The following is a 12,124-nucleotide window of genomic DNA, read 5'->3' on the forward strand; positions in this document are numbered from 1 at the left end:
CATTTTGAAAGGTGCACTTTGATAGGTTTCGGGTTTTCACCACAGTTGAAACTACTACTTATGGTTTTAATGTTTTCCAGATTAGTTTTGACACCACAAAGTTCAGTACAGAAAATAATAAACTCATTCAAGAATGTCCACAACAGCAAAATGAACCTGCTGCTGCTGCAATGTTCCTTTGAGCTAATTTAGGACTTTTCAGTGATTTTAGGGGACTTTGACTCGGTCTGTAAATCAAGAGGCTGCATGTGAAGAAAAGAACACAAATCCACGCCAAACAAGAAACTTCTGCACATCTCAGGCACATGGTGGTTTGTGTCCTTTGTAGGGTTAAATATAATCTATGTCCTTCCACCCCCTTTAAGCACATTAAAGCCTTAGATCAGTTTAAGCTCTTTAAGATGACCTAAGGCTCTTGCTCATCTTAGGTAGCTAAAACACTGTCCAAAAACATGCAGAAGCAAGGGAGAGGAGGTGATAGGTGGTTGCTGCCACTGCTGCTTTTCTCACAGGAAGGAGAGGGTTTAAATTGCTATCAGGTTTTTAACCATGTCTGTAAAGTGGAATAAGCAAGAGCTGAAGCAGACATGAATCCTCAACCTGCAGTTAATTGCCTGAAGACCATCTGCTGCTTGGTTAAGCTCCCAGGTGCTTATATTACTCGTGAGGTTTATAGATGCCAGCCAACCCCTTTAAATTGTTCCTTCTCTTCCCTGGTTTTATTCTCACAGGAATAAATCTAGGAAGTTAGAGGACAAAAGTTTTGATAACACGAGGCCACTTGTTTCACTGTGGAAAAATTGGCATTTAAGAGAATAATAACCATGCTGAACACATCACTTACACTCTGCTGTGCCGTGTGTGCAGTGCAATAAATCTTTAAACTCGGGGTCGTAAATCATGGTCATATGAAAGTGTAGTGGGAGGGAAAAAAAACTATCACTGCCAAAGCAGAAGAGAAAGGAGTAACATGATGGTGCAGATGGATGTGGGTAATGGGAGAGCTGGCAGGAGAGAGACAGGGAGCAGGGAACAGATGAGAGATGGGTAGGACACAGGGATGAGGGACAGGAGATGCTCCCAGTGACAAAAGTTACAGAAAGCAAAAACACACATCCCACTTGGTTCCTGCTGTCGAGCTCTGGAGTCCCAAATCCCGGTGTTTCTCTGGTGCCAAGCACCCAGTGTGAGATCACCAGACATATTTCATAATCTTAGGGAGCTGCATGGCCAACACAAACCCTGCTCTCACATCTCCTCTCTCAGACCCTGAGCTGCAGAGTTGGAGCTCTGGCTTAGGATCCAACAGTCTGAGTCTCAATAATGAGACAAGGATTGGTAGAAAGGAGAACTGGGTCTTTGTCCAGTTAATTTGGTGGATTTAGCTTTGCACAGTTGTTTTTTGAGGAGAGTACCAAGTTGGGACATTACATGTCCGAAGTTTATATTGAAAGAACATTAGGTGATGAGGAAAGGACCGAGAAGCTGCAAAATATCAAAAAAAAAAAAAAAAAAGGTTTCCCAGAGACTTCCAATTCAACACCACAGAATCATTTGGATTGGAAAATACATTTAAGATCATTGAGTCCAACCACTGACCCAGCACTGCCACGCCCACCACTAAACCCTGTCCCAAGGTGCCACATCTACACAGCCTTTAAATACCTCCAGGGATGGTGACTCAGCCACTTCCCTGGGCAGCCTGTGCCAGTGCTTGACAACCCCTTCAGGGAAGATATTTTTTTCCAATATCCAAGCTAAACCTCCCCTGGTACAAATTGAGGCCATTTCCTCTTGTCACGTGTTATCTGGGAGAAGAGACAAACCCGCACCTCGCTACAACCTCCTTTCAGGTAGTTGTAGAGAGTGAAGAGGTCTCCCCAAATCTCCTTTTCTCCAGATTGAACCCCCCAGTTCTCTCAGCCTCTGCTCATCAGGCTTGTGCTCCAGACCCTTCCCCAGCTCTGTTGCCTGTCTTTGGACACGCCCCAGCACCTCAATGTCCTTCTTTTCGTGAGGGACCCAAAACTGAGCCCAGGATTTGAGGTGTGGCCTCACCAGTGGAAAGTGCAGGGGGATGGTCATTGCCATTGTGCTGCTGACCACACTATTGCTCATACCAGCCAGGATGCCACTGGCTTTCTTGGCCACCTGGGCACACTGCTGGCCACTACAAGTTTACTTGGTTTTTATTTGGTTGGGTTTTTCCCCACGGAATTTCTCCCTTTCTATGAACAGTTCAGTGTAGGGAATTCAGCTGCACAGCAAAGGAGCTGCCCATAAGGGTCTCCTTCCTATTCCTGCTGCCTCACACGGGGCACTCAGGATGGATTTGCACTGGGAGACAGGAACAAGACAACGGGAGTTGCGCTTCGGGCACGCGACGTGCGGAGAAACACCGAGCGCTCTGGAAGATCAGATCCCCAGTGCTGCAAATCGAGCACCCAAAATCAGCAAGCGTTGTTTGATCGTTTTGGCCTTAATCTCCTGTGTGTGGCTCGGTTCCCCCAGCTGGTGATGCTGCAGGAGTGCTGGGAAGATAAACGCATTAATATTGATCAGCCACTGAGGCATTACAGAGACGCTCGCAAGGAAATGAATGCTGAATGCAGTGTGTGGTTTGAGCAGCGTGTGTTAATGTGGCCTGGGGCAATTCACCCGATTAAAATAACCCCAAATGATAGGTGATCAGGCAATTAAAGGATGCACCGCGTTTGATGTGCACAAAGGCCCGAATTGAGGCTGTGCAGGCTTTACAACCCGACTGTCTCCTACAGGTGGGGTTAACAGTCCGTGCCCTCGGGAAGGGAGGGTTATCTCATCACACCTCTCTCTGCACTGCCTCCATTCACCTGCCTGTTGGTCTCCTCCGCCCCCAACAAATTTTGACTGTCATACCCATTTCCAACCACATGTAATGCCACCATAGGGCAGCTCAGAAAGAGAAGTTTGCTGAAAAGGAGGAGTCAGAGAAGAGAGAAAAGTTCCAGTTATTCCTCCCCAGAAAGACATGTTGCTTTGTTTGGACATCAGGGAGACTGGAGAAGATGCAAGTGCAGCAGAGGACACGAGTGTGTAGGACATGGGGCTCGGCTGGTTTAGCTGCCCACCACACTGCTCTTACATCCAATGGATTATCCATTGGGGAACTTGGCTTGCCAACCTCAAAATAATATTTAGAGGCCAGATGCTACCAGCTGTGAGGCACTCAGTAGTCACATTTATGCTGATTGGAACCATGGAAGAGGCTCTCTTCCCTCTCCAGCCTGGCCCATGATTGCACTGGGTCCACGTTCACCCAGAGGATGCATCACAACTCCTTAGCTTCATGCAATTCCACTGTTAAGGCTGTACATTTACTGTGGGTTTTCATCTTCCTGAGCTTGATGTGGTTATCTGAGCCATGTGAATGTTGCAGCAACACAACTCACTTCCAGGGGGGACAGGCCAGAGTCATCCCCTCCAGAGGAGGTGACTTACTCTGGATGTCACCTCCACTTGCACCGAGGAGAAATGTCGATAGCCTCCAGCGCCATCTCACCACACCAGTGAGTCAAATAACAAGTGAAGAGTGGAGGAAAAAAATTAAATGACAGAGGCAGGGAAAGAAGATATTGAAAGCCATTCACTTGCCCACAAAGTAATCACTTTTTTCATTTAAGCAGAACACTCAGGTATCTTTTATATTGTTATTGGTAAAGTCCTCTTAGAAGCTGGAAATTAATTTTTTTTTTTATCTTCTCATTTTCTCTTTTTCCCATTTGGTGAACATTGCTTTTTTTTTCAAGGTTTCCCACAGGACTGAAATGAACTTGACTCATTTTCCTCTTTCCTTCCGCAGGCATTAACGTTGCTGAATTACGAAGGGAGAAGAAGCTTTGCTAATTAACTTCAGTCACATTAAGTCCAGGCTGACACTCACATACAAGGAGCAGCACAGTGCAATGGGCCAGCCATGGGCACCTGGGCCAACAGCCAGAACAGACTCCTGTTGCCCAAACCAACCCAGAAGAGGTGTTTTAATTTTTAATCATGGGCAGACTCCCCAAAATGTTATTTAGGGGTACAGCAGGGTTACGTTGCAGGGACGGTGATGGAAAGGTAAAGGAAATGTTCCTGCATTTATCCCATCCTCTTCCAGCCCTGCAAGAGCTGGGTGGACCTTAGTAGGCCATGGGAAGCTGGACACTACGAAATCCAGGGTGGGACCCATTAAAAAGCTCATGTGTAGCTTGGAAAAAAAAAGCTAATGGGTGAAGAGGACCTACATGAGAAATGGAACCCTCTGGCTTGGAAGAGAAAAGTAGGCTTTTACATGAGCTTGTTCAAATCCACATTTCTGTTCTTTACAGAAAACACAAATTTGCAACAGGTTTAGGCCATGTCCTAGTGCTCCCTGGCAGACAGAGCTCAAATTCAGCAGGTGCTTTAGAGAGAAGCACAAGAGCCTTTCCCTCTCCATCCCTCCAGAACAAGGACATCAGGACCGTCCCGGGCTGTGTCCTGAGCTCAGCTCTTCCTGTGGGGAGGGTAAATATCTGAACTCAAAGCTACTAGTTGGGTTGACCCAGGACAACTAAGGCAGGTGATAATCCTGTTTGCAAAACCAGGCTTTACTCATGGAGCAGTCGTAAATTTGAGATGATCTTTTGGATTTAGGCTTAATCACTGCCTCGCTCTGCCCAATCCCCAGCAGCAAACAAGTGAGAGAACTGAGCTGGAGCTGCCCAGGGGCCAAATCAGTGCCCTCCACTCTTTGCAAGCCACGCTCCATTTACACAACGTAATTGCCAGATGAGCTGCCAAGCAAAGGAAGGATCCGATTTTGCAATTGTAGCCAAAAGCCTCATTCACTGCCAGATCTGAAAAACAGAAGTTGCCAGTGTTTAGCAAAATCAGGCATTTTTTGGAAAGTTTTACTGGAATTCCTGACTTTCAGGACGCCAGGGCCAGTGTCAGCTGGTGCAATTCTTCCAACTGTCCAAACTCCTGCCTGCAGGGATGTGAGCAGACTGTGAAAGGATCTCCAGAAGGTGAGTTAATGCAGAGTTGGATGGTGAGGGAAAGGATTCTAGTAGAAGGGTGAACCTCATTTTTCATGAGCTCTATAACTCAGCTGGAAAAATGTGCTTTCATCTAATTGAGGTGAAAGCTGCAGCCCCACAAAGGTTGTTACACGGTGTTTAATCAAACCAGTGTCTCTAGGCCTTGGGCCACAATGCAGGTGGCTTTCTCTGATGGAACTGGAGTTCACTTTGTGCTCTTTGAAAACTCATTTAATTGGATGGTGTATTTTAGGCACTCTCCCTTAATTAAATCTGCATAGGCACAGAAAGCAAGGAAAGCCAGGGTGCTTTATCAAACTCTGCTCCTTTTGCTTAGCAATACCCATTTTCCCCCCCACCATCAAACTGCCAAATCCTCTCTCAGGCCAGCTATGGGCTGAATGATGCTTTGACAGGCTCTTGTCCACCTGCCTTCCTTCTCCTCTCACAGGGCTGTGAGCAGTGACTGCTGCAGACAGTTTGCTCTGTGGACACAGCAAACCCCACTAGCTTTCAAAAAGAGGTTCCTTGCCTCAATTTTGTGATATTTTCTGCTGGGAAATGATGATTTCTGTCCTATTTGCCATCAAAGCTCCTGTCTTGTTATGTCATTGCTGCATGCTCTTTGAAAAGCAGCAGAACCATTCTCATTATTAAAGAGGGAAACCGAAGTGCAGTGAAGCCACTGGACTCATCATCCACATCACTGGAATGTTTGAACCAGGTTAAGTCTCACTGAAGCTCAGGGACCCTCACACAACCTTTCATGGGCCCCTAAACATCAGCCCCCAAATGGAGGTCCACTAAAACAAAGGCCTGGTGTGGATGTTCCATCTCTCACCAGCTGCTCCTGCATCTCACTCCCTTTTGGTAACAGCTTGTACCAAAGAGATTGTTAAACAGTGGTGCCCCACATCTCCCCACAGTTTCTGTGACTTTGTGAAGCTCCGTGGTTGGGCTGGGACCTGGCTCTGTGCAGGAGAGGTGAGCCAGAGCTCACAGAAAATGAGCACAAAAGCAGCTGTGGAAAAAGCCAGGAACATCCTGCCAGCTCCCTGCAACACCCGGGCTGCCACTGCCCCAAAAATTTCTATCAGACAAAGCATTGCATCTGTAATCCCACCACCTCACCATGCTCACGAGTGACTCCATCCAGCTGCACCCTCATTCCTTCCTCTCCCAAACTGAGCTGTGGTTTCTGCCCTTTGTCCACACACACTGCATTTCCCACAGCCTCTGATCACTGTCCCGCCAGAGAGGAATCCAGCCACTCTTTGTTCCCGTGGGTCACTTTTTGAGTGGGACTGAGCCATGTTTTGCCATGTCTCTGTGTTTCCAGTGCCAGTTGTGGTCAGATAAGATCTAATCTGGGCTCTGCAGGCAGGAAAACACCAACTAGTGTGAAGGTTTACATTGTACACCACCATCTTCCTCTCTGAGCTTTTCCACGTAAATTCAATCCCCTTCACAAAAAAGTTCTCTGTCCTACAGGGCCTTTGTCCCTGTTTAACCACAATTCTGAGCTTGGCTGCTGCAGATCAAGTTGTGTCCCGGTTCCATCTTCGTGGTAAGAGTTCAAGTTTCCTTATGAAATGGACCTTGGTGGATGTTCTCTGGGAGAAACTGAAGCATGAACCTCACCTGTCCCACTTCCTAAAGTATCAGAGCCCATCAGCTTCAGTTTCATTTGCAGTGATGGCTCGACTTGATTCATTCCCGTGCTCAGAAGCCACCGAGCAGGTTGAGTTTTGGATGTCAACAATCCCGTTGTCAGCTACAGTTATGAGGGCAAACCTGCCAGGGTTACCTGTGCAAACCCAAAGCCACTGCAATGATTTCTATGCTTTGGAGAAAAGGGAGTGTGTCCAGCAGTGTTTCTCCCACGTAAGCTGCCACGCCCAAAGCCTGTTTACTGCAAGGCTAATGATGCCCCAGACTGCATGTGAACACCCTTGGGAACTTTACACTGCCTCATCCAGCTGGACTGTGTGCACCACAGGCATGTTATACATTCAGACTGTTTTCACAGTCCTAATTAGCCTTAACTAAGAGTGCTGGGCCAGAGTCAAATGATAAGGAGGTGATGAAGATGGCAGAGGGGTTTGTTTGTCTGGCAGAAGTACCCTAATGCAACAATCACGGGTCTATGGGCAGATGACTTCACCAGTGTAAGCAAAGCCTTGAAATTAGAGTGAGCTCATCCTACCCCTGTACAGCTGCTTCTACCCTTCTGCTAACTTGGGAAGCACAGACATCACCGAGCACTGCAGCACTGTCTGGAAGAAGGCCTGGAAAAACCAAAACACACCTGCAATTCTCCCTAGAAACCTATGATGAAGAGCTGGACTCATCTCACCTACTTTCAGCCTCCAGCACACACCACGTCTGAGCTCTCTGGCCTGCTCAGGTCCATCTAGTCTGCTTTGGACCCTCCCAAGTGGATGGAGGGGCCCATTGCTCAGCACTCACCCCAAAGCAAAGCGGTGCTGCCCGCTTGGCACCGCATTTCATCAGACCTGACCTATCCAAGAGCCTTCCTCGGTTTGTGTTTCACTGCACATCTGAAAGGCAGAGTGGATTTTTGCCCTCTCACCCACCATCACCAGGGCAGGTGAGATGGGTGGGTGGTTTCCAGCAGTGCCACTGCTCAGGCAGCTTCAGGCTGTTAAACTGAAGCGGATCCACCGAAGGCAAAGAGCTGAAAACCACAGCATGGATGGGAACAGATCTAAACCAGACCCTGTGCTAACACCTGGTGCTGCCTCATCCTTACAAACCTTGGTGATTGTCATCAGGAGGTGGATGAGAAGAGCCTGTTTGACCTAGCCTCTCTGATTCCTAATTTATGCACCAAATGGGAAAATGAAGTTTAAAGCAGCTGGGTTTTTATTTTTCAACAAGAGCTCCTTTAGCCAGTGAAAAGGGCTGTTTGAGAAATGCCTGCTATTCTCCTGGAAGGGGAGATACTGTTCCTGATGCCACCTCTCTTATTATAGCACTGTGACATGGGGCTCCTTGTACCCTGGGTTGCTGTGTGTTTGTCACGGGCTGGAGCACACAGAAAGGCTGTGCAGACAAACAGCTCTCTTCCAGGAACCTGCTGCACCAGCAAGCCTGCAACAGACACATCTGGGATGTTTTTGACCCAACACAGGCTCATTTATTCTTCCTGCTACCTCCCAGCACAACAACCCCACCTGCCCTGCCACCGCTTCCCGTCCCCCAGCTCCGTGCCACTTCTTCTTCTTCCCTCTGCACTAACACACACAATGCCTTGCTGTCCTTAAAAATCATCTCCCCGACAGAAAAAAAGCTCCTCTTTGCCAGAGAATGGCTGTCTTCAGAATGCATCCTATGTGAGGGGAAAAAAAAAAGGGCTGTTTTTAGTTCTTTTCTGTCTTTTCCTTACTCCTCTTATTATTCCTCCCTCATCTGCCTCTATGCTGCATCAGAAAAACAACAAGGCCTCCTTGCCTCCTCCCTTAAGGGGAGTCTTCATTAATTCAGAAAAAAAACCAGACTGAGAGCCATGTGGGCATGCATGTGTACAAACAGTGGGAATATTTTCCTTTTAGGAAGCAATCTATATCAAAAAAATTCACAGGGTAGCTGTGGTTTGGGAGCAGCAGCTGCATAAACTGCTGGTGCAGGTGTAGATCTTGCGGGTATCGGTTTGGGACTGCTTCTCCTTGTGGTATATATTGTGTATATGATACAGCAATTACAGCCAGTGGGTTATTGGTTGGTAAAAGAGGCTGTGGATGCAGAGTATATGAAGACACCCTTGCTGCTGATGGATATTTTTACTGCTGCACTGTGACTTTCTCTTTAAGTGGACCCACACAGTTTATTCATGGCAAGCCCGGGACATTTTCTTCCCCGAAGCCAAGGCAGCAAACAGAGCAGATGGGCTGGTGGCTGAGGCAGTTTAACACCAGACAACTTCACATCCTGATTTCATCCAGCTGTGTGTGATGGTTCCCACCTTCAGCATTTCAAGTGCCAAGCAGCGACTGACAGGTCTGAAGGTGGCACATCACCATCATCATCCCCTCTCCAACTCAATTTGAAGACAATGCAGCATGATCCTGGTTAAATTCCAGTGGATAATTCAATATACAGCCATTCCCACTTTTGTGTGGTGGAATTGGTAGAATGCAAGGACCTAAATAAAGAGAAATTTTTGAGATAATCTTAATTGGCAATTCCTTTTATTTACTGGCATTGTACAGGAGCAAGGGACGTTTTGGGATAGGCAATTAAAATTTGGTAAGAAAATACCATTCTTGGGACAGAATCCAGCATTTCTTCCACCCTTGGCTGCTCAGCCTAAGCAAAATTTGGCTGGGTGGGCACCCAAAGGTGTTTGACCCTCACAGTCTCAGAATTCAGCACATCAGGAGCAGAAGGGACACTGCAGTGAGGGGCTTTAAGAGAAACAATTTTCTACCTATTTTCCCCCTTCTCTAGCAATGCACTTATTCACCATTCTGAGTTTCTTGGGTTGGGCTATTTCCAGTCTCGGTAAAATTAATTTAGAGCCAAGGAAGCATCTTTGCTGCTTAATGGTTCAGCAGTGTGGCCTTGCTAGGGATGCTCTGCCACCCTGCTACTTGCTGATGCTAAATCAATACTAACCACGGGAGCTCCCTGCAAAAGGCTCTCAAACAGCCTGTTTGTGCATCTGAGGTGCCCTGTGCTGAACTGAGAAACCAAGGTTTCCTTTGCTTCCCTTTGCTCCTGCCATCACTGTGGGAGCAATGCTCCCAAAAACATTCCTCAGTCAGCAGTTTCCTCAAAATCCTGCCTCCAGGCCTCCTTTGCTGCAAGAAACATCATCCTAATTTCTCAGCTGAGATGAAGCAAGCCTCTCCAACTAGGATTGCTTTATACATCCTGCACTGAACTGGCTGCACACCCTTCCTTGTCCCCTGGAAATGCCCTGGGGGGAAAACATCACCTTTTTGATCATCACATGAATGTGAATGGCCAGTCTCTTCGCGAACGAAGAACCGGGGAAGGTCTTTCCACCTCCCAGCCTGCGCATTGGATTTTTTAGGTGAGACACAGTGTGCGCGGAACTGAGCCCACCCTTTAATCCTGAGGTTCATCTGCGCAGGCTGGAAGGTGGAAAGACCTTCCCCGGTTCTTCGGTCGCGAAGAGACTGGCCATTATCTGTGGTCTCCACTGTGTTATCACGGCACCATGATCATCACATAAAAGAAGAAGGAAAGTCAAGTCGGGGACCAAAGACTTTTTCCTACAAGGCAGGTGGCATTGCACGTAAATAATAAAAAGGTTTGGGCTTGGTTTTGTTTTTTAACTTTACAAAGATAAATTGAAAGCATTAACCAACAGTACCAAAACACAAGCACCCAGACACCAGCTGGGTGCTCGGGGTTGGAGCTCCATCACAGGGCTGGGGAGGGGGGTGGATCCTAAGCAAAGTGTCTGAATGTAGCTCAGAGATGGCTCCAATTGCTTCAGATTGCTTAGTAGGTCAGCACAACAGCCTAAGGTAAATTTTTTTTATGCAAAAGCCCAGGTTTGCATAGAGAGCTGCCCCAGGCTGCATGGAGATAAACGTGACCTGCTTCCCAAAACCACTCCCTGCACCTTTCCCGCTCCCCACTGGCCTCAGGCTGATGTTAAAACAGCCACAGTGCTACTCTTTGAATCACCTCTGCCCAAGGCCAGCATCTCAGAGGGTGTAACTTTGGAGCTGTGCTGACTTCTATGAGCAGAGAACATGGTTCTTTGGGGGTTTTTTGAAGGAGAGAAGCTGTGCTAAGAAGCACATTTGTTTCTACTTTTGTATTTGAAATGGAAGGGCAACTGTTCTTGTTTGGAGAATAAGTCTGAAGCCCCGTTGGCAGCTCTTTCCTAATGCATAAAATAACAATTTATTCTTATAACCATAAGGAAACATTGTTCTCACCTCTTTCTCAGCACAGCTGAAAATGTGAATTAATGACTCGTTTCCTACACTCTCGACTGACAAGTCCAGAAGCTATTTTTTGCCTCTATCCTGAGTGCCCAGCTCTACCAGGAGGGTCAATAAAATGACAATACCCCTCATCTGCTCCATCAGGTTCTGCAGATCTTTTAGAACACAGGTAAAGAATTATGATGCCTTCGTAGCTCAAGGACTGTAGCTGAGGCAGACTCCAAGAGGTCTGATGCTGGAATAGCTGTTCTGTTAGAAACTGCATAAACAAGAGCCTTTATTAAAGTTATTGGATTCTGAGTATCTAAAACCTGTGACAACTTTAATGATTTAGTCCTTATTGGGAGAGAAAAGCAGTACAGCTGGTGCAAAGACACAACATCATTATATTTATATTAGTTTATATCATGAAGACAGAAAAAAACACCCCCCTCTGAAAGCTTTCATACTGCTGTAAAAGCTGGGAGCAAGTTTCTGAGCTAAAACCAAAAGCCCCACACATTTGCTGGTGCAAAGTTTTGCCAGGTGAAGGAGCCTTTTGGATTCAAACAGGTCTTCTGTGCTGCAGCCCATCCCAAAGCTTGTGAGCAGGCCTGGGGGTGTCTTTCTTCTTCGGCATTCTGGCTTTAATGGTTTTTCACGAGGAATATTGGCTTTTGTGCTCCCCTGGATTAACTGGCAGGCCCTAATGAGCTAGGGATGCGATTTAATAAAGCTCACGTTTGGAGGACGGAAATGGCTCTGTGGAAGGAAATGAAGGAAGGCAGGAAGGGGGGAAGGAGAGCACAGAAGTGCATGGCCCTGGAGCACGAAAAAGCCAAAGATGAAATTGTAAGGACTTGCGGAGTTTTCAAACTCAGAAACAGCCAGAAGGGAGTATCTGCCTCTCCTGATCTGCTTTTGGGTATCACACATATGTATGCTACGTTATTGGTTCCCAAACGTGCTCCTGGAGCTGGAACAGGAATGGGAGAGGTTAAAAGCTGCTCTGGTACACCTGAGACCTTTGCAAACAGACTCGGTGCTGAAGAAGCAGCCCCAGGGAAGTAGAGGGTTCCAAGAGTGTGGCTTTACTCCAGAAAGACGTAGTTTGCCTCGCTCCGGTGTGAGCAGCCTCCCTGCCACGCCCTG

The sequence above is a fragment of the Empidonax traillii genome, unplaced genomic scaffold (genome assembly GCF_003031625.1).
Source record: "Empidonax traillii isolate 1590-97213 ecotype Southwest subspecies unplaced genomic scaffold, ASM303162v1 scaffold785:size696563, whole genome shotgun sequence".
In the NCBI taxonomy this organism is placed as follows: Eukaryota; Metazoa; Chordata; class Aves; order Passeriformes; family Tyrannidae; genus Empidonax; species Empidonax traillii.